Consider the following 9,594-nt stretch of genomic DNA (forward strand, 5'->3'; position numbering starts at 1 on the left):
TCATTTCTTCCAAGCGGGTCAAACGGAAAGCAAAGCATCATCAATGAAGACGTGAGACGGTTATCACATGCAACCAACAATGGAATGCCGGCCCACACGGACGGATCATTAGGACACACAATTAATCAAATTGGCGAGCCTTTCATAGCACGCACGGAATTAAAATTAAAAAACAAAACACACACACACACACGAAAAGGACGCGTTCCAAATTAAGTCTTTCCACGTCACGGGAGGTTTCCATAAAATGGCGACGAAAAAGGGAATATTAAACCCTTTATCCGGTTTGCGATCCATTCATTCCCGCCCCGTACGGCCCCCGGGGGTGGACAGTTTTCATTGAAATTTCACTCGCCAAGGCCAGGGCCGGAGTGAAAAGCGGCGGTAATTATTATTCGAAAAGAAAAAGAAACTAAGCGACGAACCTCCCTGCAGCCTGGGGCTGCCATTTTTATTTCCCTTTGCAACCGGGAGCATGGCGTGCCGGTGGCCATCGGTTACCTAGCGTGACAAGCGTCACCGAGGAGGGTTTCGAAGAAAAAAAGCAGGGCGCTTTTGATCCGATGACGAATGGCTCAAATTGCCGTAAATTGCGCCGAATTGAAATGCGGCACGAGAAGTGTGTTTGTGTGTGTTTGCTATAGTTTAGCTGAATTGGGGTTTATTTTTCGGAAAAAGAAAACACGTCATCGGTCGATAGCGTTCCAGGGCGGCGCCAATCAAACGGGAAAGAGAATGAATGAAATCCGCGAACATCTTCCCAGCGCGACGGCGTCGTCGACGTCGTCACCTTAATCAAAATCATTTACCTCGTGGCAGAATCATCATTACGTCCCGACCGAGCGATCCCGTCATCCGTCATTCGCAAAGTTGTGATTATTACCATTATCACCATGCGAAGGCTATCGTTGACTTTAAAAACATAAGGAGGGAGATGGGCACAGTGTCGTGGCGGAAGATTTTCTGCTGATCGACAAATGTTTTTTTTTTGTTGGAAGCAATAAGAAAATTAAAAAAACAATGGCTCGAGGATCTGTAGCTTCTGGTTTTCCGCAATGATAAACGCCCTGGCAGCCGGAAGCCCTGGCACGCCACAATCAACTCCGTGCGCTCACGGACCAAACTCAAAGAATCAGATTCGCAGAAGGACACGCGGAGGAACCACGGGTTCTACGGTTCGGACTTAATTTTCATTTCATTCTCCCGCTTCGGACCCCGGGGGCGTTTGTTGTTGTCCTACTCGGTGCACACATTTGTCTTGTCTCGTTGACGATCCTGAGGCCGAACGCGCCGGAGTCGCTAATTAATGGATCCGTGTCCTTGAGGAAACCGGAGAGAAGTGGAGCCTTGTGCTTGCGTGTTGAAGAGGCAAACGTGGTGTTTCTGGTCAGGATATGGCCAGGAGCGAAGAGGATGTACTTCATTAAGGAAGCTCCAACTCTGCTGCACTCGGCCACATAAGTCACGAACGTGTGATTAATTTTCACGACGCGCCAGAGAAGCTTGACGGAGAAGTTTAACGTCAAAGGGCGTTGTACATACATAGCTTGTTTTCATTTTCGTTTATACCTTAGTCACTAAGCAACTTCCTTTTGTACTCGATTGTACTCTAAAGTGGATCGATATCCAGTATCCTTAAACAAAATTAATTATGTAAAACGTAGGCGAAGTAGGAACACAACACAGATGTAAATCCCTTGACTTGCGAGGCAAGTCATGACAGAGGCCGCTTCTTCGCAATAATGCTACTCAGAGCAAATTAGATGAAATGACATTGGCGTTCACTAGCAAATGAATGTTAAGGTAGAGTTAACTAAATACCAAGCGGTGGTACTTAAAACAAATCGTAGCCAGTTTATAATGCCGTCGAAAGATGCTCGTGTGTGCGGTGAAGATAGGTACTAGGAACATAAATATAAATAAGATTGTATAAACGTCTGCCTGAGTCCTTGCAAATAAGATTTGGTTGAACTTACCCTTAAGTTGTTTTTGATTGCTGAAAAAATAAACTATTTAACGAGACCAACTGTTGTTATTGTTGACGAAATATGATGACATAGGGCTAAAGTATTATGACATATTGCTCTCATTTTATTAGGAAAGAAACTTATCACAGCTTTAATTTGATGTACAGTATTTAAAACTCAGAACTGGAACGCGCTAAAAATACTATTTGTGCCGGCGATTGGTTATTTTTGAGTTATCGAAACAATTTTTCATACAGTTAGACAGAATACCTTTTAAGTTTGATAAAGAGTGTAGATAACTACGATATTCGTTTATGTTTTTTGGAAGCAAAATTGTTAAACAGCAACGTTGATTACCTACCCAATAATAAACACATTTGTTGAATTAGGTATACATCAATTTACATAAAACAAGCTTTTTAAATATTAAATTATTTTAAGATAGGTTTGGCTAAGATCCATCTGTGAAACTTGCAAATAATAATTGAAAGTATTGTCTCTGTCCAATGGAACTATTAGGATACCGCGATCTGAATAATATTTTATACTCTGTCAACAACCACTCTTTAATGTCCTTGACAACTCCCTTTCAAAAAGAATCCTTAATGCTTGTTTCTTTAGTTAGATATTGTGGAACGCAGCTGCAGAAGATTGCACAATCAAAATAACTATTTTTCACCTCTAAAACCATGATTCACAATGCCTCCTTTAAGAGTTTTGTACAAACAGAACCCATTCAAGTGTTGATTAATTTTGACCATTAACAGTAAATAAAACAAGCAAATCGAGTCGAAAGCATTGCCGCCGGGGGCAGTTTTTTAATTGAATTTCCTCTCCCTACCGACACTCCGAACGGATGGCGCGAGTGCTTCGATGAGGTGCTGACACGTCCCGGTTTATGAAATAAAATTTAAGAAAAAGGAGACACCGTGTTCGCTGACGTCGAGCTTAGCCGTTGCCGGAGGCTGCCTACTTGTGTCCGCTGAAGAATGGGGACCTTTATTCAATTAAAAAGATATATTGCAAGTTAAGATCTTGTGGTTTGCTGCTCCGGATGTCGAGCGGGTAGCAAGAGTTGGTTCAAAAGGTTAGCCATAATTGGATTTTTTTTCTTTTGCTTTCGCTCCATCCATTCCTCCGGTACGACCCACCTCGGACGGAAGCGTTCCGCTGATGACGTGTTCGCTCGCTTCCATTGGTCCACCATTTTTCACCTGGGATCTGGGTGACTTTTCAAAACTAATAACTCGGGATTGCCATTTTCTGCCGTCATAATTAATGCTGCCCGCCCTTCCTTTTTCGATGGACGTGCACGTTAACAAAACAAAAAAAAAAACGCACACCACGATCACACGATCGTCGTCCGAACCGGGTCAATCATGAGCCTCGTTCGTAACGGTTCGGTTCGGAAAAACCATCGACTGACGGGACGGAAAAGTGCACGCAACATTGTGTCACTCGCGAGGAATCATGTTTGATTCATAAATCATAAAGACACGCCGCACACGGCCCCTTCTTGACACTCCCCCGATCGCAGACCGGACCCGTTCGTGGCTGAGATTTCAGACAATTACCATTAAAATCAATTAAAAATCGTCTACTCGCTGGCTCACGATTCGCACTCACGCACTCCGGGGCGAAAGGGCGTTCCCGGCGGCCCGCTGAATCTCCGGCCCTTAACGAGCCGAACCGCGAGCGGAAGCTACCCGCTTTCAGCAGACTTTTCAGGACGGCAGCTCAGCAGCAACAGAAGAAAATGGCCGCAAAAAAAGGTGGTGCGCATTCTTTCCGCCCGGGTTGCAGCCCGGGGAGCATAACGAGCACCGAGTCCCTACCGCGTGCCAGGTTGAACATACCACCGAGGGACCTTGTTGCCTTTTCTGAGGGACTGCAGCACGTGGAGCTGTCAAAAAATTAATTATAAACAAATGTTCCAGCGGTCCACTTCGTTAAGCTTCGTGCACACTTTGATAATGTGCGGGCTGCTGGTGGTCAAGATCAACAGTTCGCTAGAAAAGAACTCCAGTGAGATAGAGATAAAAAGTAAAGAAAATTTGCAGACTTGAAATTCCTTAAAATTAAGTTAAAAGAAGACGATGTGCCATCAATTCATTAAGATACACAAATTTGTGTGACTCAGTCTTTTCGCACTGAGCACATAGTATTGTCCAGCTCAAAAGAGAATTTGAATTTGAAGTATTATGTCTGCGACAGCATACCAGGTGTATTTTGCACCTTTTTTATCAAGAACTATTCCGTTCCTAGAAATGTTTTGTACACGCGAATGTTTCTTTAAATTGGCAAAGAAAGAACACTCATTTTGCATTTTTGTATGAGCTAAACTGTGTGTTTACTCCAACAACCTCGTCTGCAATCTGCCTACCCAAGTAAATTGTGTGTTGTTTTATAGTTTTGCATCTTATAGAAGGCGGAAAACAGAAATCAATCCACGTTTGAATTGTCATCAAAATATGGCAAAAAAACTTAATTTTAAAAATATTCAACAATACACTTCTTTAATTTGGAATGCTTCACTTTTGCTTTTGCATAATTTGAATTTTGCCTGTATCCTAGACAATAGAAAATGTATTTTATGTGTAGTGTTTACCCTCATAAACAGAGTTAAAGAATTTGAAACACAATAATGTTTTAGGAAGTATAAATTAATTAATGTATGTAAAGGATTTGTATGAATGGAAAGAATAAATGATTAAAAATGTGTATTTGTAACTGCATAGACAGAAACTTACAAGTAAATGGATTTCTCTCACTATAATCGCAAATTATGTTTAACAATAATAAATGTTTGGTGAGGCGCCACAAAGCTAGCAAACAAATTGACGTCGTGTGGTAAAACTTTTTCCTCTTTTCCTTAGCAGGATTCAACTATATTTCTAACACATTTCTTCGTCCCCAATTTCAGGTTATTCAAGAAAACAAAGCATTTATTACAACTTTTATTTCACCCTCCGTTAATTTAATTCCCTTTCAGTGAGCGTTCGATGAGTCTTTTGTCGTAATGTTGTGACGCTTTGCATTGTTTGCTTTTAATGAAATTTTGATATAAACTGACTGCTAAGCCGTCCAAGCTAGTCTTTGTGGGACCTATCTCACCATGGGCTCAAATCCTTTCGAGCGGGTTTCAAACTCGCTCGCCCAGCCCGACGACCACTTGGAAGCGGAATGAATTCAGCACAAGGCGCGCACGGGCGGAAGTGTTCCCGCTGAGGGTTGCCGTAAATCACACTCTTAAATACGGGGTTTACGGCAGGCATATTAAGCAAAATACATTTAATTTTGTTTTAATTTCTTTTCCCATCCGGGCTCGGATCGCTGTATGTGGGGTATGTGATGGAGAAGGGGAGACTTGAAATGCCAACGCACACCGGGACCGGTGGGGACTTTAAACCGATCGCACGACCGCTCGTTGGCAAATGACGTGATGCTTCCTTTGGGCGCATCATCTCCTGCTCTCGGCTAGCTGGAGATGTGCCGTCCTTGAAGCATTCCATCCAGAGCAAACAGGCGAACCGGGAAACATTGCTGGGAAGCGAAGATCAAGAAAACATGCCACGCCAGCGGGACGGAGTCCCAGAAAGTCTCGCATTTTTATTTCCTCCTTAAATCACCGTTCACTCAAATGCGAAGGATTTCCTTCGCTTTAATGCTTCATAAAAGCACATATTAAAACGCGCCTGTGTGCGTCTGCGTGGAGTGAAAAATATGGAAATATGATTGGAAACCGATGGAACTGGCGAAGACTTAGGCCGCGATAGGATTTAAAAAAACACACCACGTTATGAGTCGTTACTCCGAGAGCCGATTTTACGATCAAGAATAGGGAACATACTGAACGCGATCGGTTGGTCGGTTGCCGATCTAGCTTTGCTTTGGGCAAAGTCCGGGCTACAAAGTGTCTCCGGGCCGCGGAGCTCGTCGTTATTTCGAGGCCAATAAATGTCTTCACAGGATGCCGGCCAACGCAGCCGGTTGTGGTCGTACGCGCTGTAAATGCTGTCCCCGGCAGGCGGTGGTTTTAATTTCATTAAAATTATTAAACTCCTTTTTACGTTCATCTCGCCGAGATGGAAACGATGCAGATGTTCGTCCCGGGATGCATTCGTCAGGCTGCAGTCATGTGTGGAAATGTTCAAATTCAAACGCCCACATTCAAGTTTAATTAAATTCAAACTGATCGTCGGAAGATGCTCTCATGCGGGATTTCAATTATTGAAAGCGTATTCCTTCTTTATTTTAAAATTTGCAAGAAAGAGCAGTGGTTTTTAGGAAAAATTAATTTATTTATTATTTTGTTTTTTTCTCTATCTCTAACTCATTGAATCGTTGACTAGAACACTCCTGGGAGAAAACACAAACGTTAATTTACTTCGGCTAAATGGTAACGAGCCACAAATTTGACCCGACTGACAATTAATGATCCCTTTTCGACAGACCCTATAATCATCGCTAATGAATTGAACCACATCCGAGCCGATCCCGAAGTCCGGGACCACCTCCAATGTTCACACCAACGTCCCGCACGGTGTCTCTCATTTTCTCGAGATGTCCAGAAAAGGGGTCTCGCGCTAGGGATGATCAGATCTGACCGTTCCCGATGGGTTTGACCCATTTATCCAAAAATCAACATCGCTGCTAAGGATTTCATGTCTTCGGTTGTCTTGATTTTGACGTTGATTCCTCTAATTCCACCGGACCATATTAGGAATCGCTCTCTATTCTTCTTCTAACTCATATTTCTTCGCAATATGGCCCTCCGTTGGAGATCATCTGGGGAATTCTACAGCAACGCCGCAATTCTTACACTGCATCATCCATCATCGGTGGCCGCTAAATATTTGTTGAAACAATAAATTTGAGCAATTAGGGCAATGGTTGATTGATTTTTTAATTTTTCTAATGAGTTGATTGATTGTCTTTGGTGTTGAAAAGTGGGCACGGTTTTGCCAAATTCTCACTGTAAGAAAACAAAAGAAATGTGATGCAAAACAACTTTCAAATACTTCTGTATAATCAGCGCACAAGGGACAGAAACTGAAACATAATTGTTTTTCTATTATTAAAGTTAACCATAATGTGATGCAAACGATTCCACTTTATGGCGGTACACACAATCCCACGAACAGTCCACCCGCTCCGACGCATTAAAATTAACAATGCACACTAATTTCAAATTAACCATTTTTCACCTCTTAGCTCGGAAACAATCTAATGAAAATTTATGTTTTAATAAAACGCCACAAACCCGCCCGGCCGCGAGAGGCACATTTGTTTTCACGTGTTTTGACAAACGGCGACCGCTCGCGTTGATTGTTCGAGCTCGCGCCCCAGCTCGGCCCTAGGCCGGAGTCTAGGACAAAACTGGAAACTCGGAAACCGGGAAAACAATAAAAAGGCCGCGCATCGCTTTGCTTCGGATCAAATTAGATTGCGCGATTAAACGGTGGACCCCTCGCGGTGAGCCGGAGAAAGGTTCAAAGGCGCGACGCGGTAGTGTAGGTGATCGAAAGCGTGAATGTGTATGTGTGTGTATGTGTGGATAAGCCTCGGCGCTCCGTAGAGCGAATGTGGAAAAAGAAATGAGAATCGAAAATCTGAACCCCCGAAAGTCTACCACAAAACGAACCCCATAGAGACTCCGGCTCAGGGTGACAGATGAGATGCCAATCCAAATCCCCGCCGTCGCCACCCGTGGGCCAATCGGAAACGTTTAGCGAAAACCTCGCCTTCGAGTCCAAGTCCCGCGAGAAGATCGAAATACGAAGCGCCCGATGGTCCCAACGGTTCGACAGACGGTCGCAGCCGTGAGAGCTAATAAAATAAAAATTTATTTACTTTTTATGAAACGGAACATAAAATTAAATAATAAAAATATAATTTATGGTATTTTAGGAAATTAGATAGACACAAAAATTATTATACGAATAATGGACGCCGGGATGGAGTCGTTAGCCGCTTGAAAAGCGAGACCGTCTCGAGAGGTGGGTGAGAGCGGAGGGCGAGGGGACGATAACCGGTGCCGAACGAGCGGTCCGGGACGCGGCATCCGCTAGGACATTTTATTCGTCAACAACCGTATTTAATTCAATCATAGCGTGGGGTTTTCAAATGAAAATTTATACACGCACCACAGTCGGATTTGGGCTGGCTGGGGCAGTCTAAAGCACATTAATCGAGGGCAAGTTTCGATGTCCTGTGTATGTGTCTCCGTCTCTCTGCTTCGATTTTCTGGTCGGGTTTCCTCTTCTCGGTCCATTGATGTGCGATTCTGAGTGAAACCGTTTAATAGTGTATTCTGAGGAGGATTTGGATAGAGAGATTCAACGGAGAGGAAAGGGGTTGTGCCGTAGAGGTGTTGGAGAGCACGCTGGGAAGGGATTATCCTATGAAATTCATAAAATTATACAATCATAACTTTGCCCGTTGTTCGTTCCCATCGAAACGATACGAAAGACTTCAATGGCCCGAACCAAGCGACGAACTCACGTTTAAATGAGGGATTTTGGAACATTTTTGGGGAAACATTCTGTCACCGTTGGCGAGGAACCGAAAGGAAAAGAAGTGGAAGGGGAGAGACGGAGACCTGAACACCTCCCCGGGCGAGGGCCATCAATAATACTAAATCGTCTTATCGATGACTTTTAATAGACTCTAGTTGGGTGTTAAATGAGGTGTGGAATGTCATCCGACGGTGTTACCGAAAATCGTCCATCGTCCACTCGCTTGTTCGACCAGGACCGCTCGAGATGGTTGCCGGTGGCCCCACAAGCTAGCCCCAGGGATGACATGCACTTATCGCCACAGGACGCCCCAAACACACATACACAGTGCGGCCAAAACTACTTTCGATTGGAGCAGTTTATTATCCTCCTGCCCATGTTTGTGGGCTGCTCACTTTGAGACAGTCGGCGATTGATGGCCTTTTGGGCCGGTCACAATTGTAGATTTATGTCTTGTTTCTCTTGCGCCCGCGAGTACCGGGAGGTAAGGCGTTCGAGCCATATCTTCGTAGCTCGTAACCCAAACGAAAGGTTGCCTTTAAGATGTAAATTTTGTCGAAAGCAACATTTTGAGCGGTAAAAACAAACATGGCCCACCCTAAAACCCATTCTTTGCGGAGACGATTTATTGACGATCCCGTTTCCGGTTTATTCATCCAAAACGATTAATTATATCTTCAATGGAAGCTTAACTATAAAAGAAAAATATGTTTGGATTTACTGTTTAAAACAGAATAGCACGTTTGTTTGTTTTATTTCCATGGTGGTAGAATATGCAAGGTAAGAAAATTAAAAACAAAAACTATTATTAAAGTATTTGTTGATCAAACATTAATTTTAACTGTAATTTCCGTTAAACACCGACATGCGAATTACAATTTTTTTAACCTACACCCTTGTTATTGCAACGAATAGTTCCGGCAGAATAAAAATTTACAAAGCATGTTGCAGATAACGATTTACTTGAGCAATGAATCCTTCCCATATGGACAATGTTACTTTGTTAGACACTTCGTTCCACTTTCGACTTGAATGCCAATATAGTAAAGTAAATGATACATATTTTATTGTACTATTTGTAAATACCCCATTTGTAAAAAATATATGTT

This window comes from Anopheles coustani, chromosome 2 (genome assembly GCF_943734705.1).
Source record: "Anopheles coustani chromosome 2, idAnoCousDA_361_x.2, whole genome shotgun sequence".
Lineage (NCBI taxonomy): Eukaryota > Metazoa > Arthropoda > Insecta > Diptera > Culicidae > Anopheles > Anopheles coustani.